Source organism: Monodon monoceros, unplaced genomic scaffold, assembly GCF_005190385.1.
Source record: "Monodon monoceros isolate NGI ecotype Baffin Bay Population unplaced genomic scaffold, NGI_Narwhal_1 Super_Scaffold_22, whole genome shotgun sequence".
NCBI classification, from domain to species: Eukaryota; Metazoa; Chordata; class Mammalia; order Artiodactyla; family Monodontidae; genus Monodon; species Monodon monoceros.
The window spans coordinates 6,777,075-6,804,642 of NW_021703779.1; the positions used below are offsets into that span (position 1 = coordinate 6,777,075).

A 27,568-nucleotide genomic window follows, 5' to 3' on the forward strand; every position below is an offset into this window, starting at 1 on the left:
AACTACATGTTCTATCAAAACCATAATCAGACTATGACCCTACCTTCCTACAACTTAATAATGGGCTGACTCATTAGCTATGAAACCCAAAGACTTTACATGCTTGGTACTAATATGAGTACTGGTCAGTTAGAGCCTCGTTCTGTCGTATGAGAGCCGAGGGAACGAGGCAGCGTGGATCTTGCCCATCTGACCCGCTGCTGTAAGGGGGAAAAAAAAAATCTCTGCAGGCTGAGGATCAGTTCTTGCAAACAAACAACGTCTAACACAGAGAGTGGCTTTCGCAAATTAAATTGTGCAAGGATTTTAAATTCTTAATTTAAATAAGAACATAGACATCGAACATAGACATGGACTAAATTATTCATCTTGGATGAAAATTTAATGGTGGCCAGGTGAAAGCAGGTGAGACGTAGATTGGTGACCTCCAGCTGTCTCGCTTTATTCTGAATTCTCAAATTGCCTGTGGACTCAACTGGTTGGATATAGAATCTGCAGTTTGCCATAACTGTGTAGGTGCCCTTTCTTGACTAGTTGCTTGAATTATTAGGGAATCAGTTAAGAATTACTTTATGACACTACTAGCTAGTTTCTGTAATTACCCAAAAGAAAGCTTAGAAGGAATGTGACAAGGGTTTGGAAACAATGGCACCAGCTCTTTTACTAAGTGTATTTCTCTCTCTGTGTCTGCCTCTCTGTCTGTCTCTGTCTCTGTCTGTCTCTCTCTCTGTTTTATTTTTACAGGGAAAAATGTGCTGAGATGGAAAAGAAATCAAGTGGACTTCCATGGTGGCATTTTTAAAAGTATCTTCTTAGAAAGACAATGTCATGGTAAGTATGAAAAACATAATCATTGATCTCCCCTGGCTTATTTTGTGGATGCGTTTACAGCCTGGTTAATTCAGATCTGGCGGTGCTTTCAGATTTACCACTTTGGTGGTAAAAATTGTTTTCTTTTTAAAAATAATCTATTTGAAATTCACCGAAGTACAAAGCAGAGATTTCAAGCTCATTGGCAGTATACATACTGGCATGCTTTGTGAATTTAGGATTTCATAAGAATTATTTGTTTCTCCAAATAGCCACAGTGCAGAGTATATCTCATTGATGAGACAAGAAAGTCAGCCCTCCTTCTGAAATTCACCCTCATCCCTACTGGCCACTGAAAACCCAGTTTCTTCTACAGTAAGCATCTCAAGCCACTGGGTCCTTTGAATGGCCTCAGCATTTCATTTTATCACTTTTGTGTGTAGCCCCTGAAGAGTGCGACCCAAAATATCAGACGTGCTTCTAATGCAGGCTGTGGGCCCACTGAGGCCACGGGATCCTTCTCTTTCTCTGAAAGCCAGAAATAGAGCACAGCCCAAGGAAGGGGAAATGGGTAGAATACTTTGATGACCTATGTTTGTGAGCATACGTTAATGAAGATATTTTACAAGTCAAAACTGGGACCCTTTCCCCCCATTTAAATTTCAAAAAGGATGTGTTTTAATATATTTCAAGTAAATGGTTAAGACTTTTCATGGCTCAGCTGTCAATTCAAGCCCTGCTGAGGCCATTTATATGATTACATGGATTAAATACTGGCTGTTTACCTACTTTCTTACCATTTTGAGTGCGATAACTTCTAAACATTTTTCGAAATTTAGACCACCAGTGGCTTTTGAGCATCTCTTTACAGTTAACCACCTAGTTTCCCTATTTTTACTCTGTAACAAACTTCTGCACCTTTCCTGGATTCTAAAAGATTGTCAAGGTCACGTCCTTCATTGAACTCCTATTTCTAAAAACTAGATTTCCAAACTCCTTTTCCTATTTCCTGCTATTAAAAAAGTGCTACGTTTTTTTCCCCAAAGGTAATTTGTAATGAATAAAGAAAGACCACTACTTCCCCCTTTTTGTGGTTAACGTGCAAATTTGGAAGATGAAAAAGATGAGGGTACACAGTTCAACAGTCCATAAGAGCACACTATGTAAATCCCTTTGTCTTCTGAATTTCGAACCCCCCTTTTTTTTTTTTCACTGTCATTTTGTTTTTTCAATCTGGAGGAGCATTAATATGTAAGCAAGGCATGAAGTTGCACAAGTATTTGTCTTCCTTGTCGCACCACCAGCCTTTCGAGCAACAAGTCTATGCGGCCTTGATTGTAATCATTTCAGGAGCTGCCGTGCAAGGAGCAGTCAGTTTAATGTAACCAGCCCATCCTAGTTCTGAGGAGAAGTGGTAGTAATGTGTCTGGCATCAGACTCAGAGCTGTAGACAGCACAGCTCCGAACATGACAGCTTGGATTATGAAACCCGAAGGGAATGTGATATAAAGCACACCATAGGGGGAAGGAAATGAGAACTTATGAACTGGGGAAGACTCCTTATTGTTTTTTGTTTTTTTTAAAATTAATTTATTTTTTATACAGCAGGTTCTCATTAGTTATCTATTTTATACATATTAGTGTATATATGTCAATCCCAACCTCCCAATTCATCCCACCACCACCCCCCTCCCCGCTTTCCCTGCCCTTGGTGTCCATACTCTGCATTTGAAAGCACTGGGTGTTTATCCATCTGTGCGTTTGTGCTAGAGTCTGACTGCTTCTCTGATAAGGGGAGCCCTTTGGAGTGCCACTTTTGGAGTGGGCTTGATGAGTGGTGATGCTATGTTGGAAATTTATTGTCTCCCAAGGATGGCTTGGCTGAGAAACTAAAGACAAAATTTTGAGTTTTCCTTTCCCAGAAACCTCAAGACCCCAAGTGACAACTAAAATCTCTGTGACTCTTTATTATTTTTATTTATTTATTTTTCCCGCTCCCCATATCTTCAGGTCCATCCTCTAGTAGGTCTGTGTCTTTATTCCTGTCTTACCCATAGGTTCTTTTTTTTTTTACATCTGTATTGGAGTATAATTGCTTTACAATGATGTGTTAGTTTCTGCTTTATAACAAAGTGAATCAGTTATACGTATACATATGTTCCCATATCTCTTCCCTCTTGCGTCTCCCTCCCTCCCACCCTCCCTATCCCACCCTTCTAGCTGGTCACAAAGCACCGAGCTGATCTCCCTGTGCTATGCGGCTGCTTCCCACTAGCTCTCTATTTTATGTTTGGTAGTGTATATATGTCCACGCCACTCTCACTTTGTCACAGCTTACCCTTCCCCCTCCCCATATCCTCAAATCCATTCTCTAGTAGGTCTGTGTCTTTATTCCTGTCTTACCCCTAGGTTCTTCATGACATTTTTTTTTTCTTAAATTCCATATATATGTGTTAGCATACAGTATTTGTCTTTCCCTTTCTGACTTCCTTCACTCTGTATGACAGACTCTAGGTCCATCCACCTCACTACAAATAACTCAATTTCGTTTCTTTTTATGGCCCTCTGTGACTCTTTAACTGGACTGATTGTCGTTTACAAGGGGTACAGGGTTCAGTGGGGAAACACAAAGACCTGTGAATCAGGGCATTTCTGTTGTTATCCAGGTTTGCTGCTCGTTAGCATGTTTTCGATGGTCAGGCTTCTGACGTGTTTAAATAATAGAGATGTATGTATTTATTCCCTTTTCACTATGAAGAATTTGTGGTTATAAATGAAAAAAACATCTGTCTAGGAAGCAGAAAGAATTCATTAAGCCTACTGAATACTTGAACGTTCCAACTTATGCCCGTTGGATCTAATTTTGCACACACCATTGACTGAACCCTTTCTGGTTTTGTAACCCTGTTAAAGGAAATGCTTTGCAATGGATTTTCGTGGTCATCGGGGATGCTATTGGTGAACTGATGTTAGACATTCCTTAATTTTTTCCCAAAGATGGCTTAGTTCAGTTCAAAACTGACAACCAAGAACAATGCCTTTCAAGGCACTCCTGGAACCATGATTTTCATTTCTAAGTGAAGGGATCGAGGGATGAACCAGAATTAGGATGTTTGGCATTTTACGTTTGGACTGAATTTGCTAGTGTATTGAAGATCCTGACATTCAGGGTTATGCTAGGGGCTAATACACTCGAACATTGAGGTAGTTTGTTTATACGCTACTTATTTCTGGACACACATTGTCCAAATGAATCTTTTATTAAAACATTTTGTGATTCCGAGGTACACAGATTAGTTATGTAAATCAATTTGGTATAGTAACTGAGTTATAGACTTAAATACAATGATAAAAGTAATAATAATAATGTTAAATAGTATAGAGCTTCCCTGGTGGTGCAGTGGTTGAGAGTCTGCCTGCCGACGCTGAGCCTGTGTGTCCGGAGCCTGTGCTCCACAACGGGAGGGGCCACAACAGTGAGAGGCCCGCGTACCGCAAAAAAAAAAAGAAAATAGTACTACTTTTATGTTTAATTTCTCAGCCATCGCAAAAGGAATTTGTTGTGCCCATGAGCTCAAATTTTATTGTTCAAAAAGGTGTCCGTGAATAATATAGTCTTCCTTATTATCTTGAATGGAATGCTTAAACTTGGATCCTCCATAACAAGATTAGCTATTTGTACTGTTGATATTGAAACTATCCATATGAATTTGCTTAAATAAAAACATTCTTATAGGGCTTCCCTGGTGGCGCAGTGGTTGAGAGTCCACCTGCCGATGCAGGGGACGCGGTTCGTGCCCCGGTCCGGGAAGATCCCACATGCCGCGGAGCGGCTGGGCCCGTGAGCCATGGCCGCTGAGCCTGTGCATCCGGAGCCTGTGCTCCGCAACGGGAGAGGCCACAACAGTGAGAGGCCCGTGTACCGCAAAAAAAAAAATAATAATAATAATATAGGTAATATATAATTATGTATAATATAAATATTTTACAAATATAACAATAAACTAATATGAATAGAAATTATTTGGGGGCCTCCTTGATCCTTTTCTTCTGAACTATTATCCAAACCCGTAATATTACCTCGTACCAATACTACACTGCCTATTTTTTTCCTAGTTTAATGCTTCCTTTCTGCCGAAAAGGTTAGACTGGAAAAAAGGGGCAAATGTATCATTAAAGAGATCATCTTACACTATTTATAATTTTTTTTTTTTTTTTTTTTTTTGGTCATGCCATGTGGCATGCTGGTTCTTAGTTGCCCAACCAGGGATCAAACCCGCAACCCCTGCAGTGCAAGCGCAGAGCCTTAACCGTTGGACCGCCGGGGAAGTCCCTATACGTTTTTTTTTATGCATAAACCAATTTTGTTTGGCTTTTGGAGGCGATCAATAAACTCAGTCTTGAGTAAGTGACCATGGAACATGACCTAGGCTAAGGTGAGCCAGCTGTGGCCTGTGGGTGACTCCGTTTTTAGGAGTAGCGCCTTGTATACGACAGTGCCGGAATTGAATGGTTGCAGTAGAGACGGCCTGGCCATTACTTGACCCTTTACGTCCTTTGACCCTTTACAGTGAGTTTGCTGATCCGTGATCAAGGTCACGATCGGATTCTCTGGGGAGTCGGGAGGGTAGTTCATGGTGATTATTTTGGATCCGCAAATTGCTAACAAATATTAACATATAACAAATTATCAATACTGTAGATACCTGTTTTCATATTAGGAGTTCTGCGAATGCACCGCTACCATCTCATACAGCAGGTGTTTGGAATCGGGAATCTGGGATGCATGTGTCCCTGGGGTCTGGGAGCTCTCTGGAAGTTTACATGTGAACCGACTGTATATGCATCAGGGGGAGAACCCATGGCCATCCACAAGAAAGCGTACGTGGCGCAGCCACACTGATTAGCGTGGGTCGCCTCTAGCTGTTGTAGTGATAGCTTCGCATGGCTCTCCGATCCTTTAGGCTGAGGTTCATAATTAGGCGCCTTGACCATGGGGAACCATCTTGACTGGTTTTGCAATGCCTTTGTTCATGTGTTTCATGATCTAGAGGAAGGGAATGCTTGATTAAGCACAAGCAATTGTGATTTTTAAAATTTTGCTTCGCTCAACTTTTTTTTTAAAATAAATTAATTTTATTTATTTATTTTTGGCTGTGTTTGGTCTTCATTGCTGCGCGTGGGCTTTCTCTAGTTGTGGCGAGCGGGGGCTACTCTTCGTTGCGGTGCGCGGGCTTCTCACTGCGGTGGCTTCTCTTGTCGTGGAGCACGGGCTCTAGGCGCGCAGGCTTCAGTAGTTGTGGCGTGTGGGCTCAGTAGTTGTGACGCGCGGGCTCTAGAGCACAGGCTCAGTAGCTGCGGCACACGGGCTTGGATGCCCGCGGCATGTGGGATCTTCCCGGACGAGGGCTCGAACCCGTGTCCCCTGCACTGGCAGGCGGATGCTTAAGCACCGTGCCACCAGGGAAGTCCCTTGCTCAACTTTTTAATGAAGTGCATTCCATACCGTTAAAACCAGGGAGTTCACTGATTCCATCTGTGTGTGTGTGTGAGAGCATTTGCAAGCCAGGTAATTCTGACTCGGCACGCTTCCTTGAAGTGGGTAATTAATACCAAGAGGGAACGGAATTGTTTTGTCTTTCTCTGGCAGGCAGTTGAATGTCACACACTTGGGCGTGCTGTGGGCCTGTAGTAAATATTAATGCAGTATATTTTTGTTGTAGATGATTAAGGATCGTTTGCCTAAGCACACGCCTTTAATGTGCCCTACTTCTTTTCCCTTTGCACGATGACTGCTGAAATAAGATTTTCCCTTGTGTTCCTACATATTTATTTAAGCATGATGTGGGGCATTGGGGAACATGGAACACGTAGGACTTCAGTGAGGCAGCATGTAACATAATCTACGTGAGAACTGTTAGCTCATGGGACTGGAGACATGGTCCCCTTCCCTTACGTGAACCTTCCCAGGCTCCTTCTTGGCAGGCGATTGGAAATTTAAGTAGAGAAAATTCAGTCTTCTTTGTTCCTGTCACAGCACAAGGCATGTAGAAGGTTCTCAGTAAATGCTGGATAAATGCAGGTCAGCATGCTTCACGCTGTAGTTTAACAGGGACAGGTGCTTCCTGGAAACCAGTAGCCATAAGGTCTAGCTCGGGCTGAGGAGTGCAAGTGGGCAAGTGACCTTGGACTGGTCCTCTTACCCCCTCCTGTGCCCTCAGCCTGCGTCATGCCAGCTTTATCCAACTACACAAGGTCCTGTCCTGTGCAAGACGTTTCCCTGCACGTTGGTCCAGAGCTGTCCAGCCTCTGAGTAGATGCGGCTCTTTTCCATCGTGCAGAAAATCCTTCTGAGACCCTTTCATATCAGGTGGAGAAAACAGAGTCATTCCAGCCCATGTTAGTTATGCTTTAGGAAACCAGACATCTTCTTTTCACCCAGGGATAAATCGGTATTATTTTACTCCTTGCACTTCGTGAATCTGGGTGGAGAAGAAAATACATGCCGTGTGGCTCATGACATTTTTCTACGGGTGATAACTTGGAAGCAGTGGAGTGTTGATTCTAGAGATTTTTTTTTTTTCCTGCTATTTGTTCTGGTCTGGTTAATATGCATGGAAGAATATAAATTATTTAGCATTGACTTATCTGTAATTAAGTCTTCGAAATAGACTATGATTTTTAGCTGATATATTTTCTTCTCAATTACTTAGAAGACGTAAGCCTTCCTTGGGGAATGGTTAGTCTTTCACTTGTCCTTTTAATGGTAATTGACTGACTTGTTCAAATTATGCTGTTCTGGGAAGAAGGTTAACAAAATCTGGCAAGGTAATACGCAAATGGTGTCCGATGAGCACTCTGCGTCCTGGATACGTGTCCTGATTAATTTCTCACCTTCCCGAACTTGCAGATTCATCATGAGGGTAAACTGGGAAAACGGGAAATACATCAGCTACGGAGTTTAAATTTCCTAACAGGTGGTCCTTTGGTCTCTTTTGCGGCTGGTATTTACATGGAGTCTTTTATAATCCATAGTTAATTAAAAATCTCAACTAATTTAATTCTTTTGATATTGTAAGTTATATTTTTAAAATATTTAAACCAAGTACTTGCTCAAAAAGTAATGAATGAGGGTAAATTGAGGCTGAACGTGGAATCATGGTCATTTGTTATTTTATGCTTGGAAATGTCAGATTGTCGTTGGAGCATTTTACTGAAACCAATCCCAGCATTGACCGTTGTTTACTGTAGCTTAATCTCCTCGGGTATTTTTAAATCATTACCATTTCAGTGGTCAAGTCTTTGAACCCGTCTCTGAAATGATGTGACGTGAACCATTTAAAAATTTTTTTTGAAGGGAGTAAAGTAGCCCAGGATGTGTGAGGATCCAGGGCTATCTGACCAGAATTGAACTGATTTGAGGATAAAGTCCATTTCATTGCATTGCCTTTCAAAGTACAGAGACAACAGTGCAAGTCATTTTCCACAGTGGCGCCATCTTGTTTCTGCACAGCTGAAGATCAATGAATTGATCTTCTATCTTCAGGATAAATTGGAGTAATTCTTTTTCATGTTGAAATGGCTAAACTGCTTTGGAAAGAAACATCAAAATGATGTGATGTTTCAGGAGTTAGGGAGACCACTGTAAAGCTCTGATGGTGTAGACTTTCTCAGAAATGTTTTCCGCTAGCTGCTGGTTGAGAATCTTTCTGGTCAAATTCTTTCTAAGGGCCCCTCTATTGGGAGATGCAGTGTCAGTCTTTCACATCTGAAAGGCACCCTCCTGAAGCCTCACTGCTACATCTGCTGTATTTTTCTCAGCCAGTCTTCTTGAAGGACGAAGAAGTCAAAATGCATTTTCCTTACTTCCCACTCTTTTTGCAATCTGTTAATTTCCTACTGCCACTGTAACTGGTGATCTCAAACTTAATGGTTTGACACACAGGACACATTATGAACAAATTCAGTTCTGGAGGTCAGATGTCTGGGGCAAAGACCAGTGTCAGCAGGGTTGGTTCTTTCTGGAAGGTGTAGGGGAGGATCCATTGTGTTGCCTTCTCTCATTTCTAGCGTACCTTGGTTCATGGTCCCACATCCCATCAGCACCTCTCTCTGCTTCAGTTCTCACACCTCCTTCTCTGACTCTGACCCCTGCCCCCTCCTTTGAAGGACCTTGTAATTCCACTGGGCTTGTCCAGATAACCCGGGGGCATCTCCCCATCTCAAGACCCTTAATTTAATCCCATCTGCACAGCCCATGTAAAGTTCTCTGCCAGGGAAGGTTGTACGTTCTCAGGGATTCTGGAAAGTCAGAAGCGGATGACTTCGGAGGGCATTGTTCCACCCACCACACTTAGAAGGCTATGATCCTGTGAGTGCCAGGAGATACATCTCACCTGTCACCTTCAGGGAACTCTACACCATCCATCTCCTTCATTGGCATGCTTTCTCCTCCATCTCTCTTTCTTTTTTTTGACTGTGCCATGCGACATGCGGGATCTTAACTCCCTGAGCAGGGATCGAACCTACAGCGCCCCCTGCAGTGGAAGCTCGGAGTCCTAACCAGTGGACCGCCGGGGAAGTCCCCTCTCCTCCACTTTCTCGTTTTCCCCCCTTGCTAGCATCCTCTTCCCTTCCTTCTTCTTTGCTCCTGTCCCTTTGGAATCTCGCCCTCTGCCCTTGATGGAGGCTGTGTGTACGAGATCCTCACGTGTGTGAACAAAGACTTGGGGGCCTTTGACCTCAGGCTCCCCTCTCTACCCCATCTCTGACATCCCTCCACATACACTCTGTCCCAGGCATGTCATACCATTCAGAACCTTCCAGACCCAGCCCTGTTCCATTTCAGACCGCCATGTCTCTTGCAGGGATGTCCCCCCCTTTCCTCCCTCAGCTGACCGTTGTTGCAGCTGGAAAAATTCATTTCAACCTTCTGATTCCATTTGCACCTGGACATCACTTCTCAGGGAAGCCTCGCTCCCCCCCCTAAAATCCATTACTGAAGAGAACATCTCCATGATAATGGGGTCCCCCTGCCTCTTTAGTGTCTCACTTCTCTCCTAGACTCAAAATCTAAGTATTGGAAATACTTTATATTGCTGTGTAACCCTCACCTCATCTGACACAGTGTCCCCTACACAGTGAAAAATTATTGATCAAATTAATGTCATGATAAACTAGTAGCGACGAAGACTGTGTTTAGAGGTAATCTCACTGCGCTGCCCTCAGTCTCTTATACTTTTATGTATTTGTATTATTTCCGTAGTACGTGTATCTGTGTAAATTATAACAGATTATTGAAGAAGTCACGATCCTCTTGAGAGTTCTTTGTGCCTCCTGCTAAAATTGAGCAAAAGTCTATACGGAGTTGTCAAAAGAGGGCAGGTTTTCCAAATGACCTGATACATTCCGCACCAATATGAGGGTTGGTCCTCATATTCCTGAGCACTATCGATGCCCAAGGGAGGTGAGAATTATGTTCCGTCCTGAGCACAGAGAATGATTGTTGCTGTCACTCCAAGGGAATGAGGCAAAATATTGGTGTCTCCTAATGCAATAGTGTTTTCCTCCAAGAATGCTTTGCCTTCACTTTACTTAAAGAAAAATGTCGGCCAGGGTGGTGGAAATGAACAGATAACCTTGTGCTGGTGGATAGGACTCTGCTCCAGGGAAGATACTAAAGAGTAATATTTTCAAAATACCATCGGGAGATGAAAGTGAACTTTAAAAAAAAAAAAATGCTGTCAGCAATTTAGACCTTCTGAAGGTCATGTGGAGAATTGCTTAACTGGAGTTATTGTAGCTATGAGCACTAACGTTTTTGAGGAATGGCCTAGGCGAAGATTTTTTTTCTTAACCCAGTTCTGCTGCTAACTTTCCTTTTATGAATAGTAAACAGACATGTCCGATGTTAATGATAATAAACGGACACATTACATTGGAACACGTTCATCTTAATTTGTATCCTGGTGTAGTTTTTTGTTTGTTTGTTTATAAACTTATTTATTTATTATTATTATTATTTTTGACTGCGTTGGGTCTTCATTGCTGCACGCGGGCTTTCTCTAGTTGCTGTGAGCGGTGGCTTCTCTTGTTGCGGAGCATGGGTTCTAGGCACGCGGGCTTCAGTAGTTGTGGCTCGCGGGCTCAGTAGTTGTGGCTCGAGGGCTCTAGAGTGCAGGCTCAGTAGTTGCGGCACACGGGCTTAGTTGCTCCGTGGCATGTGGGATCTTCCCGGACCAGGGCTCGAACCCGTGTCCCCTGCATTGGCAGGCGGATTTTTAACTGCTGCGCTACTAGGGAAGTCCCTGGTGCAGTTTTATAAAGGAAGGTTTAGTTGAGGCCTCTCCCATGTGGAAATTCAATTAGTCCTTTTGTTCTCTCGAAGGGCTCTTGTTTTAATTTCTAAACTGAACTTATTTCCTAAAGGTACACATTTTTTTTTGAGCTAAGTATTATTATTATTATTATTCCCATTTTACAGATAAGGGAGTTGAGGCCCAGAGACGTTAATCAACTTGCCCAAGGGCACACAGCACACAGTGGTGGAGCCAGGATTGGAATTAAAGCTACACATTTAATTTTCTAAGACAAAAGGAGCTAAATTTACTTAAAACTTGAAGGGCTCTTAGTGTCTGGACATTAACTTATCAGTCATTTCCTATGTGCTCTTAAAAAGGTAGCTGCCGGGCTTCCCTGGTGGCACAGTGGTTGAGAATCTGCCTGCCAGTGCAGGGGACATGGGTTCGAGCCCTGATCCGGGAAGATCCCACATGCCGCGGATCAACTAAGCCCTTGCGCCACGACTACTGAGCCTGCGCTCTAGAGCCCGCGAGCCACAGCTACTGAAGCCTGCGTGCCTAGAGCCCGTGCTCCGCAACAAGAGAAGCCACCGCAATGAGAAGCCCGTGCACCGCAATGAAGAGTAGCTCCCGCTCGCCGCAACTAGAGAAAGACCGCGTGCAGCAACGAAGACGCAACGCAGCCAGAAATAAATAAATTAAATAAATTAATTTATTTTTTAAAAAAAAGGTAGCTGCCTTCAGCATGATAACTATTAGATGACAGGGAGTAATAAGGAAATGTCTCTGGGAAGGAAGAAAAGATCAAAGGGAGACCACATCCCAACCCTGTACGGCAAGAACAAGCCACCTCTTTCTCCGGCTTCTTTTCTGCTCACGACATGAACCCGAGCTTTGCTCGCATCTCTGTGATTTGCAATTGCTTTTTAGTCCTGAGAGAGACGTAGTTGCTCCCTCCAGCTGACGGATCTGAGAGGTCGGGCTTCAAGTGCCCAGTGGTCATGATGGATAAACCTACCATCAGTGACAGCCATGTAATAGGGTGTGAACCCAGCACTGATCGCATTGGGACATTACAGTCAGAGCACCCTCATCCAGTTATCAGACCAAGGTGCCCCCTCATGCACACCACGAGATTGCTCTCCTCGTATTGGAATGCCACAAAATTTATACAAGTAGCAACATCCTAAATTTTAGCCTACTATCATGGTTTTAAAAAATGAGTTACTCTGAGCCCTTGACACTCAAGGAGATGGTTGACATTTAGGATACTCCAGTCCCCTGTGTCTGGAATGACCTTGATGGTAAGATGACATGACCTGAAGCCTTATCCATTACCCTTGAGTTTATTAATGTTTTGTAACCTTGGTGAACAAAATCTGCCTTTTTCCTTTGTCATGCTATAATCAGTGGTTTGTTGTCTTTTAGTTATTAGTCTGTGGGAGCTTTCTTAGCTCAGGACTTCAAAAGATGGAGTTGATGTTCTGTCTTTGCCAGAGTCCCGTGGAATTTAGGTTTCCGCCATTTTACCTGAGTTAGTAAACTATTTTAGCACACGTGTGCGTGTGCGCGCACGCACACACACACACACCACACCACACACCTACAAAGATGAATATATGCTTAGCATTTCTATACTTTACCCTTTTTTTAGAAAAAGTCATTGAAGGAGTGTTTTCTTCCCAGGCTCTTTTGGACTCCAAGCATGATGTGGAGTCATGTGCACCATGGTTCTGATGGTGGCCACCACTACACTGCAATACTTTCTTTCAAATAAATGAGTCAGTGCCCACTAGAATAATGTTACATGCATGTGTTGCTTGACAGTTCTCAAACTTGCCTTCATAGTCATGGTTTTATTGGATTCTAGCAACAGGTTAGGATGGCATATCTTGTCCATTTTCCAGGAGTACATCCTGAGGTGTAAGGGCTTGAAATGGTTGCTGGAAGAAAGTCACCGTGAGCTCATTTCCAGTGATTATCTTCTCCACTGTGTACAGAAGGATCCTAGGAGATGGTGCCTTCCCGCAGGGAGTTGAGAGTGACAAAATCAATATATTAATGCAGATAGGAATCCACCTGTATTCACAGTAAAACATGTTGTGATACTTAGTCAAGTATCAGAACTCAGTCGGTAAACATGATCACATTTAACCACACTAAGTTATGTCACATAAGCAAGATGGGCTAACTACCCTTCTTAAGGTGTTTTACAACATGGAATTCTGGTAACGTATCCTCATCCGTACCCCAGCCATTATTTTTGGAGTCACAAGTTTTCGGCATTTGTGTGACCAAAAGATGGGCATCCGTGCTTTATTGCAGGTGGGCACAGAATCCGCAGTAATATGTGAGAACACATAGGGAGACAGCTAAGACTTACCTATCTCCATGAAACCCTCTGAATTCTGTCAGCCTCAGTCATCTTCCCCCCTTTTAAATGCTGGGTGTATGAAATTTAAAAGATGCCTCCTGGTGTTCTCTACAAAGTTCTGGAGTTCCTACCATCAACCAGCAATGTTTTCGTGTTCAAAGGACATGATTCTGCCTGTGTTGTCTGCTGTGATTTGACCATTGACTAGAATTATTCATAGATCTTGACCACACATCAAGGTATTATGCTTGTGTCATCAAAAATGATGATAAACAGAGTATTATCTTTTTAATTTATTTTTCTTGAAGTATAGTTGAATTACAGTGTTGTGTTAACTACTGCTATACAGCAAAGTGATTCTGTTATACATTTACACACATTCTTTTTTATATTCTTTTCTATTATGGTGTATCACAGGATGTTGAATATAGTTCCCTGTGCTCTACAGTAGGACCTTGTTGTTTATTCTTCCTATATATACCAGTTTGCATCTGCTAACCCCAGACTCCCAGTCTATCCTGCTCCCACGCCCCTCCCCCTTGGCAACCACAAGTCTGTTCTCTGTGTCCATGAGTCTGTTTCTGTTTCACAGGTAGGTTCATTTGTGTTGTATTTTAGATTCCACGTATAAGCAATGTCATATGGTATTTGTTTTTCTATGTCTGACTTGCTTCACTTAGTATTGACAATCTCTAGGTCCACCCATGTTGCTGCAAATGGCATTATTTCATTCCTTTTCGTGGCTCAGTAATATTCCAGTGTATATTTGTACCACATCTTCTTTATCCATTCATCTGTCAGTGGACATTTAGGTTGCTTTCATGTCTTGGCTATTGTAAATAGTGCTGCCGTGAACATAGGGGTGCCTGTATCTTTTTGAATTAGAGTTTTGTTTGGATATATGCCCAGGAGTGGGATTGCTGGATCATATGGTAGCTCTGTTTTTAGTTTTCTGAGGAACCTCCATATTGCTCTCCATAGTGGCTACACCAACTTACATTCCCACCAGCAGTGCAGGATGGTTCCAAATAGGGTATTTATTTAAATGAATCATATTCATTTAAGTAAGTGTTTGCCCCCATATCATCATTTCCCCTTGGACTTTGCCACCCTAGCATTCTGCCTCCTGAATTTAGCCTTCTCTCTTTGGGTTATCAGTCATAGCAGAGACTAACAATTACATAGCTCTTCCTCTGTGCTAGCACCTATTCCAAGTGCCTTTTTTTTTTTTTTTAATATATAAGTTTATTTATTTATTTTTGGCTGCGTTGGGTCTTTGTTGCTGCGCGCGGCCTTTCTCTAGCTGCAGTGAGCGGGGGCTACCCTGCGTTGAGGTGCGCGGGCTTCTCGTCGCAGTGGCTTCTCTTGTTGCGGAGCACGGGCTCTAGACTTTCAGGCTTCAGTAGCTGTAGCACGCGGGCTCAGTAGTTGTGGCGCATGGGCTCTAGAGCACAGGCTCAGTAGTTGTGGTTCACGGGCTTAGTTGCTCCGTGGCATGTGGGATCTTCCCGGACCAGGACTCAAACCCGTGTCCCATGCATTGGCAGGCGGATTCTTAACCACTGCGCCACCAGGGAGGTCCCTGAATATTGTATTTTCTAGAGATATAAATGAGATTCTGACTCAATTTAAAAAGAAAATTTATGGAAGTATAGTTGATTTACAGCATTGGGCCAATCTCTGCTGTCCAGCAAAGTGACTCAGTTATACACATATATATTCTTTTTCATATTATTTTCCATGATGGTTTATCCCAGGAGATTAGATATGGTTCCCTGTGCTCTACAGTAGGACCTTGTTGTGTATCCATCCTATATATACTAGTTTGCATCTACTCACCCCAAACTCCCAATCCTTCCCTCCCCCTCCCCCCACCCCTTGGCAACCACAAATCTGTTCTCTATGTTTATGCTGACTCAATTTTTGATTAAAGACCCCTGGGCTGAGTGAAAACACTCATGGCCATTATGAACCCTTTAGAAGTAAAATGAACAGGAGAAGATACAGCTTGTGATCTTGAATTGATTGGATGACAAAGATGGCGGAACGTGAGGAAATTCACTGAGGAAACGTCAGAGCTCAATGTTGCCAAATGTATTTTGATGAGCATCTAATATACCTACCCTCATTCCTGCTTCCAGATAATTTTTCTGTGTAAATTTTTACTTTTAGTCCTATTTCTTACTTTTTTTGAGGTTGGTTTTATTTTCCCCATTTAAAAAACATATTTGTATTGGAGTATAGTTGATTTACAATGTTTGGTTAATATCAGGTATACAGCAAAGTGGTTCAGTTATATGTACATATATCCACTCTTTTATTTTTTTAAAATTATTTTCCCATATAGGCCATTGCAGAGTATTGAGTAGAGCTCCCTGTGCTCTACAGTAGTTCCTTATTAGTTATCTATTTTATATATAGTAGTGTGTATGTCCATCTCGATCTCCCGATTTATCCCTCCCCCTCCTTTGGTAACCATAAGTTTGTTTTCTACATCTCTGACTCTATTTCTGTTTTGTAAATAAGTTCATTCATTTGTACCCTTTTTTTTTTAGATTCCACATATAAGCGATATCATATGTTATTTGTCTTTCTCTGGCTGACTTACTTCACTCAGTATGACCATCTCTAGGTCCATCCATGTTTCTGCAGATGTTCTATTTCTTACTTATTTAAAAATAGTTTTAATCCTTTTTAAAAATTTTGTTTGGCCATGCGGCATGCGGGATCTTAGTTCCCAGACCAGGGATCAAACCTGCGTCCCCTGCAGTGAAAGCACAGAGTCTTAACCACTGGACTGCCAGGGAATTCCCTTTTTTTTTTTCTTTTTTCTTGGAGGCATCTTTGCCAGATAAAAATGAAGAAAAGAAATTAAATGCTTTAGGATTTGATATGTACATGAAAAACATTACATCAAGCTGTTTATTCAATGACTTTGGAAAGCATTTTATTCAATGTAATGAATTCTGTTTCATGGAGTGCATTCTCCCTATTTCAAGGTGGTGTAATACCACCTAATTTTTTTTTTATTGAAGTATAGTTGCTGTACAATGTTATATAAGTTACAGGTGTACAACATAATGATTCACAATTTTCAAGGTTATACTCCATTTATAGTTATTATAAAACTTTGGGTATATTCCACGTGTTGTGCAATATATCCTTGTAGCTTATTTTATACCTAAGAGTTTGTTCCTCTTACCGCCCTCCTCCCATCTCTCCCCTCCCACCTCCCCTCTCCCCACTGGGAACCACTAGGTTATCCTCTATATCTGTGAGTCTGCTTCCTTTCTGTTGAATTCACTAGTTTGTTAATACTACCTAATTTTATGCCACCCTGCCATTTATATGCCGTTTATATTAAATCCAGGTCCTTGTCTAGTGGTATTTTTCTCAGAGTAAGAAAAATAAATGACTTCCTTGGATGGTATAGAATTTGGATTGAACACACGTATTTTTTTTAATCCAAGTTAGATTGAACACAAGCATTTTTTAACCTCTTTTAAAACTCTAAGCTCAGTTGATCTGTTAGACCAGAGGTCTCCATCCATGTGGCAAAGTACTGTTTTTCCCCCTACTGCCAAGGACATAGAAGATGTTTATTTGGAGGAGTTGAATGCAAGAGAGAAGGACCCAGGGACTTCAGAATTAGTGGAGTGAGGACTCAGTCTCCAGACAGAACAATTAGGGAATTACATACATTCTGCATCCCAGTGGCAAGTGGTATCCTACTGCACCCTACTTCCCTCCCAAGTTGAAAGCCACTAGACTTGTCCAGACACGTATGGGAGGCACCTTTTTATGGGGAAACTGAGTGAGCAGTGAAAAGAATTCCATAAATAGCATTTGAAAGCCATTTGAGTAACTTGCTTTTTCACTGTATAGAAGTCCACCTGCTGAGGACCACAGCCTACTGACACAGAGCTTACTCGTCAATGAGAAAAGATAGCCTTACGTCCTAGATATTTTAGGGTCGCTTCCAATAAGGGAGTCTTAAAAAAAATGGAAAAATGTTATCTGGAGGAAACATACACAGCAGCAACTAGAAACGTGAAAAAAGAAAAAAAACCCTCTCATCTATAACTTGTGGGAGATATGCTAAAATACCAATCCTTTAAAAAAGTGGGAATCCTATGAAAAAGTAACATAATAGCCAAATTTTTAAAAAAATGGATCCAGACGTAAATATGAAGGTATTTCCTATGGATAAAACCTGATGGGAAAAAAAGGAAAGAAAGAAAATTAAGTCTCAATCTAGGAATTCATCACCCAAACAGTGGTTCCAGCAAAGGGTGACAAAGAATAAAAGGGGCAGAAAAGGCTTATAAATAATTTTCATTTTACCCCCATCCTTGAACGATCTAAGCTTTCACACTTACATGGCACATCGGATGCCCAGCGTGAGAATGAAATGAAATTCATGCCCGAAGCATATTGCTGTGAAATTTCAGAGCAGCAGCTACACAGAGAAGATCCTAAGAGCTTGGGATCCTCAGAGCCCTTGGAAGCGCAAGTAGAAAAAGAGAAAAAAACCCGAATAATCAATAGTTAGAATGCCACAGGCCCTTCAAAGTCTTTCCCAAAGATTCAACGACAGAAACTTCCACAACCCTAGATAGAACTGATTTCCCACCTAGAACTCCGCTCTGAACCGAACTATCCATGTGAGGTCAGAGTCTAGAATTTGAACTCGTGCGTGGTCTCCAAAGATCGACTTTTCATGCCTCTTTTCTCAGAAGGCCGTGCGATAACGTGTTCCTTCAAATAGCAGAATACATAATGGATGGAAATGGTTTCCAAGAAACAATGGACTTCACAGAAAATAGTCAGAGGAGTTGAGTCCCCAGTGCATTCCGGGCGGAGACTGGGACACAAAAGGATGCTCCCGAGAGACATCTAGGAAAAAAGATAAACGAAAAGGAAATGAAGCATTTGATCCCGTGGAGACAGTCCTTGAGATGAGCGTGCGTTCTGTGGGAGCATTTAGAAAAATGGACAGTAGATTCCCAGAAAGTATGAAAGTGAAACTGAGGCTGTTATTGTCTCCAGTTAAAACAGGTGATTCAAAAAGGAAGATTCTGTCAGAGTACAGAGCTCGGTTCAAGAGTGACCATTAATTGCATGGTTACAATGATGTTTGTACTAGAAAATGAGATAAGCAAAAGTGTTGGAACTGTACTGGGAAATTTAGAGGCAAATAGGATGGATCATCTCTAGGTAGTATCTAAAAAAGACTTGTCAAGAAAAAGGAGCAAACTGTTTAGAACTAGGATGGAGCATATTTTAAGAAGTAAAGCTGAGACACCTGAAAATCTTTCCCCTCCTGAGGTAGCCACGGTGATGGGGGAGGGGGTGGACCTTGGGGGAGGAATTTGCTGTTTGATGTTTTTGTTGCTGCTGAAATAATACTTATAGTTTGGCTTTGAAGACAGCATACCAGTCTTTCTTTGTTGAAAGGAAATTTTTCTAAAGGAAAAATAAAATAAAACAAGACCCAAATTTCCCAGGGTGTGTAGGTGGATACCCTTTTCTAAAGCATCATTTGGCCAATCAGGCGACCCATTAGAATCACCTGGAGGATTTGAAAAATGCCAACACCTGTGCCTCGACCCGCCCCCAGCCCAGAGATGCTGACAGAGTGGGTCTGGAGTGCAGCCTGAGTGGTGGCATTTTTCACTTCTCCCCGAGGATTCTAGTAAACAGCCACCTTTGAGAACCAGGGACCTACAGTCACGCAGATTCCTGCCTCTTTAAAAATCACATCCACGGTTCCCTTCACAGAGGTAAGGCTCTTTCCCTTAAAAGATAAAATGAGGATATAACCTGAGCAAACTTCATTACTCAGTTGTTTTTTATCCCTTATTATCAGATGTGTTCTTTATAGAAAGGCAGTCATTGCTGAAAAATGACCTAATGCTTCTCTCAAAAAGCCTTTCATTTCTCTGGTGGTTTTCTTTTTTTTTAAACTGAAGTCACAGAATGTTCTCGTTGTGGAGCACTTTGTCCTACAGGAAGCCCACTGGGCTGGTTCAAATGGCACCGTTGCGATTTAATTGTTCCACTTTTTCCTGTTTCTGGAATGGCGCATGAAGTTGAATTAAATACAATTATCTCAGTTCGTGTTTCCCGGGCAGTCGGTCATCCTAAGTGGCTCCTTGGAGGAGCTCCTTGCGTTGCGCTGGTCTGATTCCATGAGGCCCTTTCACTCGGGAGTGAGGGACGTCATTACTGGCCCTAGAAATGTGTTCAGTGGTCGAGCATGCTTGTGTGGAAGCCAGAATTCCTTTCAGTATAACCTGGCCTTTCTGAGCTTCTACAGTGAGGAGTATTTTCTACCAGTCAGCACTGGCCATTATGAATAGCATGCTTTATCTTTTGCAGCTAGTATAGCCTACATTTCTTCAATGCACTTTATACGCAATAAATATCAGGTGGGGTGTAGGTCTCTATATTATTAGCTGAGAAGCCAGGGGCTCACCAAAGTGTTTATTTTTTATTTTATTTTATTTTTTGGCTGCAGCACGTGGCATGCGGGATCTTAGTTCCCCGACCAGGGATCTAACGAACCCTTGCCCCCTCCATTGGGAGCGCAGTCTTTCTTAACCACTAGACCGCCAGGGAAATCCCCGAAGTGTTTATTTTTTGAAAAGTCCATTTTATTCCAGAAGAAGCCCACTCACGAAATCCGTGCAGTGCTGACAGTTAGAGCTGGCTTTGTGATATGATCTAATCCTTGAGTCTCTTAAGTGATGAATGTCACTAGAACTTATGTACTTGGTCTTCGGTTACAGACATCTGTGTTCCCTCCTGCCTTGAGGTCCCGTCCTATGATCTGGAAAACCAGCCTATTTCCAGGAGCCGGTTCTCCTTGGATGCAGGGCTGTGTCTCCATCCTGCCTCTTCTGATTTTCCTTTACCTGTTTTGAAGAGTTCGGGCTTCCTAACTTTACTCTTAGAATATCCTTAAAGCTAATGAATTTCTGATGTTCTTGAGTATATTTTTAAAAGCTCTTAATTTGTGAGTAAAATTAAGCATCAAAATGGGCCTCCTCAGAAGGAGGCTTCTAATTTTAATCTAGTCTGTAAAAATCTCGGGGAAAGCAGCCACACACACACACACGTACACACGTACACACATACACATGTACACACGTGAAGTTTATTATACATATTGAAGGCAGTTATCTGAGCTGCCATAAATTCAGTGTTTTCCTAATCACCTAATTAACTCAAAGGACATTCTTAACAGAGGCCAATTGTTTTGCATGTGGTCGTTTTAAAACCTCTTTGACGCAATCAGCCTGTGCTCCTCCAGTATTTGAAACTGCAGAGGAATTCAGTCTTCAAATGGCACCCTGGCTGTTGGTAAATTTCCACTCAGGGGAATTTGCCACGTGAAAGTTTAACATCAAGGTTTTATATGTGTGTGTATCACGTCCTCTTTGTGACACTGTCAGGGGTGGGCCAGTGGAAAAGAACATGCAGTAACAGACTAGTTAAAGCATAATTAAACGTAGGGGAAATAGAACCATCAAGGCAGAGGATTTAATTGGGTTTAATTGGGTTAAGAGGAATAGGCCACCATGAGAGAATAGCTCTTAATAGGAGGTCTGAAAATAGCCAAGGAAAGCATTCATCGCAGAAAAAAAACCTGTGGTATCTGATTATCGTAGTGGAGAAAAAAATCAACCTTTTTATGTCCTTCTCTGTACAGAAAGAGGTGAAGGGAAGAAAGAAATCTTCCCACATGTACACTGAAGAAAAGCAACAGAGAGTTTTCAGATGCAGAAGGGAGGTGGTACAGGTTGTAAGTCAGAAGGGATAGACTTACCTTTCTAGAGTTTCAGGATTTTGTCATTTGTTAAACACTTTGGAGCTTATGTAACATTGAGTCTTCCCGCATCCTTGTCTTAGAAATGGACCGTAGGGAACAGGTAGGACACATAGAGAAGCAGTGGGTTTATGCACGCCTCCATCAATGCTGTTCATCCCTGGATTTCTTCTCGGTGGCTTTAATGAGTTCAGACTCTGGTTACCCAGCATCCGATGGCAATTTTTTTTTTAATGGGAGTATAGTTGATTTACAGTGTTGTTAGTTTCAGGTGTACAGCAAAGTGAACCAGTTATGCATATACATATATCCACTCTTTTTTAGATCCTTTTCCCATATAGGTCATTACAGAGTATTGAGTAGAATTCCCTGTGCTCTACAGTAGGTCCTTATCAACTATCTATTTTATATACAGTGGTGTGTATATTTCAGTCCCAGTCTCCCAATTTATTCCTCCCCCCGTTTCTCCCCAGTAACCATAAGTTTGTTTTCTACATCTGTGACTCTATTTCTGTTCTGTAGATAAGTTCATCTGTACCCTTTTTTTAGATTCCACATATAAGTGATACCATATGATATTTGTCTTTCTCTGTCTGACTGACTTCACTTAGTATGATCATCTCTAGGTCCGTCCATGTTGCTGCAAATGGCATTATTTTGTTTTTTTATGGCTGAGTAATATTCCATTGTGTATATGTACCACATCTTTATCCATTCATCTGTCAGTGGACACATAGGTTGCTTCCATGTCTTGGCTATTGTAAATAGCACTGCAGTGAACATTGGGGTGCATGTATCTTTTTGAATTATGGTTTTCTCAGGGTATATGCCCAGGAGTGGGATTGCTGGATCATATGGTAATTCTATTTTTAGTTTTTTAAGGAACCTCCATACTGTTCTCCATAGTGGCTGTATCAGTTTACATTCCCACCAACAGTGCAGGAGGGTTCCCTTTTCTCCACACCCTCTCCAGCATTTGTTGTTTGTAGACTTTTCGATGATGGCCACTCTGACCGGTTTGAGTCCCGTGGCAAATTAATTAACTTCTCTTCTTCTGACTCTTTCCCTTCCTCCGTCCACTGGTGGTATTTCAAATGGAAACTCACATTAGCTGTCGTGTTCTATGTATCTAGGATTAGAAAGATGTGTGAGTTTTCAACGTTCCTTTATTCTCAAGTTTTAGGTTTAAAATTTAAGCGGCTTTGGTTCAGAAAGAGAGAAGGACCCTGCCTTTGCTGGAATCATTCCAGAGGTGAAGGGAAGAAAGAAATCTTCCCACATGTACCCTGGCCTTGGAGCTGATCCCTGCCTCTTCCGTATACAAGTGGTGTAGATAAAGGATGAATTCCTGGTCCCAGTATTCCTATCAGTCACTTGTGGGCATAGCTTTGACCACTAGGGAAGCCAGGCTGAGGTGGTGTCAGGTTCCAGCAAAGGTCTGTGGGGAGGGATGCCCAGGAAGACTTCCCTGACCTGGACAGATGTGACCACAGCAAAGCAAGACCTTCAGGTGGAGGTGTCATACCTTCTCACAGGGGACTTATGCTAAGGGCACTTTTTCCGAAGGGAGGGCAGAAGAGCCAGAAAAGCCTTGTTGCAAGATTGTTGAGTGTGTGATCTTTATTCACTCAACCACATGTACCTTATCCACCAGCAGAAAGCCCTTCTATAACCAGTTCAGCGTAGCTGGAGATGCAGGCGGTATCAGTAGTTTGGCAGTTAGTCAAGGGATTTCAACCATGCCTACTCGGGGTGTGTGTGTGTGTGTGTGTGTGTGGAAACCAGTTTTATTGATGTAGTTATCAAGATATTCTTTAAATGTGCCATAGTATTTTATTATTGAAGTATAGCCGATTTGCAGCCTTGTATTAATTTCTGCTATACAGCAAAGTGACTCAGTTATACATATATATATATATACGTTATTTTTCATATTCTTTTCCATTATGGTCTATTACAGGATATTGAATATAGTTCCCTGTGTTCTATAGTAGGACCTTTTTTAATCTGTTTTATATATAGTAGTTTGTATATGCTAATCCCAAACTCATAATTTATTTTCCCCCCTTTCCCCTTTGACAGCCATAAGTTTGTTTTCTTTGTCTGTGAGTCTGTTTCTGTTTTGTAAATAAGTTCATTTTATCATTTTTTTAGATTCCACATATAAGTGACATCATATGGTATTTGTCTTTCTCTGTCTGACTTATTTCACTTAGTATGATCATCTCTAGGTCCATCCATGTTGCTGCAAATGGCATTACTTCATTCTTTTTCATGGCTGAGTAATATTCCATTGTATATATGTACCACATCTTCTTTATCCATTCATCTGTCAGTGGACACTTAGGTTGCTTCCGTGTCTTGGCTGTTGTGCATAGAGCTGCTATGAACATTGGGGTGCGTGTATCTTTTTTTAATATTTATTTATTTGACTGCTGGGTCTTAGTTGCATGCGGGATCTTCATTGAGGTGGGATCTTGTTTTAGTTGCAGCACGTGGGATCTAGTTCCCTGGCCAGGGATTGAACCCGGGCCCCCTGCACTGGGAGCACGGAGTTTTAACCCCTGGACCACCAAGGAAGTCCCTGCATGTATCTTTTTGAATTAGAGTTTTCTCTGGATATATGCCCAGGAGTGGGATTGCTGGATTGTAAAATGTGTCATAGTATTTTATGTGCTTCTCTTTTGTGTATTAAGTAACCAGATCTAGTTAAGAAGCTGATAATTGTCACAACTGGAAAGTAGTGGTGACTATAGACAGCATTTTGTGATATCTGCCATAGCATTAATTTGATAAGAAAATATGTGACTTCTGTTGGGGGAAAGTTACAGGGACTTCTCCTGTTACTGAGTGTGTGTGTGTGTGTGTGTGTGTGTGTGTGTGTGTGTGTGTCTGTTACACCTACATTCATAAGAAGCAAAGCCTAAATTTCAGTTCACATTTACTGAAAACAAAGATGTAATCTCTCTCATCTGTTCTAGTTTATAGAACCCCTGGGTTCTATTCAGGGGCACCTGGGTGGGCATGGGAATCAGGGACTCTGGGTAGAGAAACTCTGAATTTGGAACTGCGTAGAGGAAAGGATTTAAAAATTTACTTTATTCAGCTTTTCTTTTTGAAACCTGCATGTGTAGGTAGGAATTTTGCCAGAGGCTGGGGATGAGAGAGTAATTAGGCTCCAATAGAGAGGGTACAGTGTGAGAGTGTTTGCATGTGAAGATAAAGTAAGGAATCTAGTGGATTCGAATCTTCCCTCATTTTTATTTAAAAAGTAAAGGTGTCAGGGGCAATGATAGTTGAACGCTATTTACTGCATTTATTGGCACAATACATTTCATTTGCATGAATTGTACTTTTGTTATAATGCTTGTAAGGCTTTGGGGGATTAAGGAGGAGATGCCTTTGAGCCTTGACCCTGAACCTGTCTCTTGACTACAGACTTCTTATTCTTTCCTCCCTTTATGAATTCTCTCCTTCCTTTTGCATCTCTTTTCTTCCTTCATCTCCTCCCTCTCTACACTAGTGTGAGACACAAAGGTTTTCAGGGAAGAAGAGCCCTCGCCTACATTCCACATCTTGGATGACCCAGTCAATTCCTAGAGATGAAAGGTCTCAACTCAGGTAGTTTCTGATGCTAGACAGAAAACCTCTCTGGAGTGTCTCAATCCCTGGGAAAAGGGTTGGCTTTCACACATGAATCTTCCTGTTTGAGGAAGACAGAGGAAACGTGCTGGGGAATGGGTGGAGATGGTGGTGGTCAAGACAGAAAACAAACCCGCCTCTTCTGGGAGCTTAGATAGAGTTGTGCTTGGCGAGTACAGTGTGTGGGAACAGGATTGTTTAATCACCCAGAGTCCTACAGTGTATTAGCACATCAGCTTTCATCACTTGAAGTGACTCTACACCATCAGAAACACAGGAGAGAAGAATTCCAACTGTCACAGTGAGCATCACACTGAAAATAGTAATTTCCAAGATGCAGGGTCTTCCACGTACGATGAGACAGCCTTCCCCATAAGATGAAGTATGCTTTAGGCAAATAGGATACAGGCTTCAGAGGAAAAGTGGGACACTCCAGCTGGGGTCTATATAAGCTTTAGCCAGTCCTTGAGTCATGGATGGTGTCTCAGGAAACATCCTGAAGACACTCTCTGTTGTTGGACACTGTACAGTTCATCGGTAGAGGCTATGAGCAGCCATTTCAAAGCTACTTGTTAAAGACCCAAAGACACACACTTATCATTATCACCTGAAATGGTTCTTGATCGTTGTCTCCTTTGGGAAGACTTGGTTCTTCTCATCCAAACTAACCCCAAAGTGTCCAGGTGTTCAGCCATCGATCGGCAGGCCCCCCCATCTGACTGGGTGAGGTCCCACCACATCTAAGGTACTAACCTCAGGTCAAACTGGGCTGTCTATAAATAGACTCCTCTTTTTTGCTCACACTAGTAGCTTTTCTTTGCAGGGGAACTCACTCAACTTCTTGTCATAAATACCTCCTTTTGTTGATCAAGATCACTTCAGCCCCTGTTATACAACTCTTGGAACGCCTTTTATAGTGAATGGTATTAAGAGTGCTTCACATGAACCTATCTATGAAACAGAAACAGAATCACGGACATAGAGAACAGACTGGTGGTTGCTAAGGGGGAGGGGTTGGGGGAGGGATGGAGTGGGAAGTTGGGGTTAGCAGATAGATGTAAGCTATTATATATAGGATGGATAAACAACAAGGTTCTACTGTATAGCACAGAGAAGTATATTCAGTAAACCATAAATGATAAACCATAATGGAAAAGAATATTAAAAAAGGACATATATATGCATAAATGAATCACTTTGCTATACAGCAGTAATTAACACAACATTGTAAATCAGCTATGCTTCAATTTTTAAAATGACTAAAAGAGATACAATAAGCAGGAAAAAAATAGAGTGCTTAACATCTGGGACTCCTTACTTTACTTGCAGAGATCTCACAAATAGATCCTCGGAAATGGATCTGTACCTTAGTATTTAAAGTTAGGTTCCATCAAAATTGACTGAAATTGGTAAAGTGCCACAGAATAACACTTTTCATTCTTGTGTCAAAGGGCAAACCCAAGACACTCTGTCTTCACAATGAAGCTCATACAGGCAAAAACCGTAGGGGCTAAAGCATGGGGCCCACAGGAGGTTTATGTTGGGGGTACGAATGGAGTCACTGGTGGGGGGTTTACTATGGTACCCACAGGAAATCAGCTAAGGAGAGCATCGTGGATGCTGACTTGCCATTTTTCTGCCTTTCTTGTCCAGGTTCCTTATGACTTCCTTCAGTATCTTGTCTCTTCCTTTTGATTGAATAACCTTTGCTGAGGACCTTCTCTTTCCCAAGTTTAACGGTTAATCAACTGTGGTCTTTGCCTTTCAGTTGCTCATCGTCTAGCAATTAATGTGAATTGACTCTGAAATAATGTGTGTTCCTTCCTGGTACATCTTTCCCACTGTCTGTAAATCTTGGTAGGCTTGTATTCACATTCTTGAGTTTCAGTCCTTCACTCCTCTGTTACCATCTGACAGAAGCCCTTGGGGCCAGTTCTCTCTACGTATCTAGAAGTTTCAATGCGTCTCTTAGACACTCCATTCCAAATTCCAACCTGCAGAAGCCCACAGTCCCACAGAAGGAGGGGCTGGGAAGAAGTGGAGCACGCATTTGCTTAGTTGTAGTGATTTAAATACAGCCTTGACCTCATCATCTGGAATGTAGACTATATTCAGATGGGAGTTTGATTATGTATCGTCATATTGATCAAAGTGGGTCACGGTGGAAGCATTGAGTAAAACCTCAGGAAGTAGTTATAATTAGCTCTCGTTTCTTTGGAGAACACTTCTTGTTGCACATGTATATATATTTACGTACACGTACATATGCATATGTGGTGTATGTATTCACACACACGCATATGCCCCTATACCTACGTGCAGTAATATCCTTAAGTTACATCCTATGCTGTGCCCATTTTATAGGTAGGAATGTGGAGGCATCAATGGTTTCCAGCCTTCAGTGGTTGCTGACGGCGTTGAATTCCAGGCAGCCCAAGTCCAGAAGGCACGTCCCTAACCCTTGCCCGTACTCCTTCCAGATATTTAACAGCCGGATGAGTAGATGTTGCAATGCCCAGCGGTGTGTATTTGAGCCTGTTTTTCAGATTGCTCACACTTAGACCGAACTATCTAGCAATGGGTAATTGGCATCACGTATAATATGTTTTA

At 42.0% G+C, this 27,568-nt stretch overlaps 1 protein-coding gene across 2 annotated transcripts in view; it reads left to right on the forward strand.

Moving 5' to 3' along the window:
* Positions 1 to 649: 649 nt before the first annotated feature.
* Positions 650 to 27,568, forward strand: part of NLGN4X (neuroligin 4 X-linked) — a 291,389-nt gene continuing 264,470 nt past the window's right edge. For both annotated transcript variants that reach the window (XM_029241236.1, XM_029241237.1), the window contains exon 1: positions 650 to 831. The gene's annotated coding sequence lies outside the window, so the exon portion shown is untranslated. The remainder of the gene's footprint in view (positions 832 to 27,568) is intronic.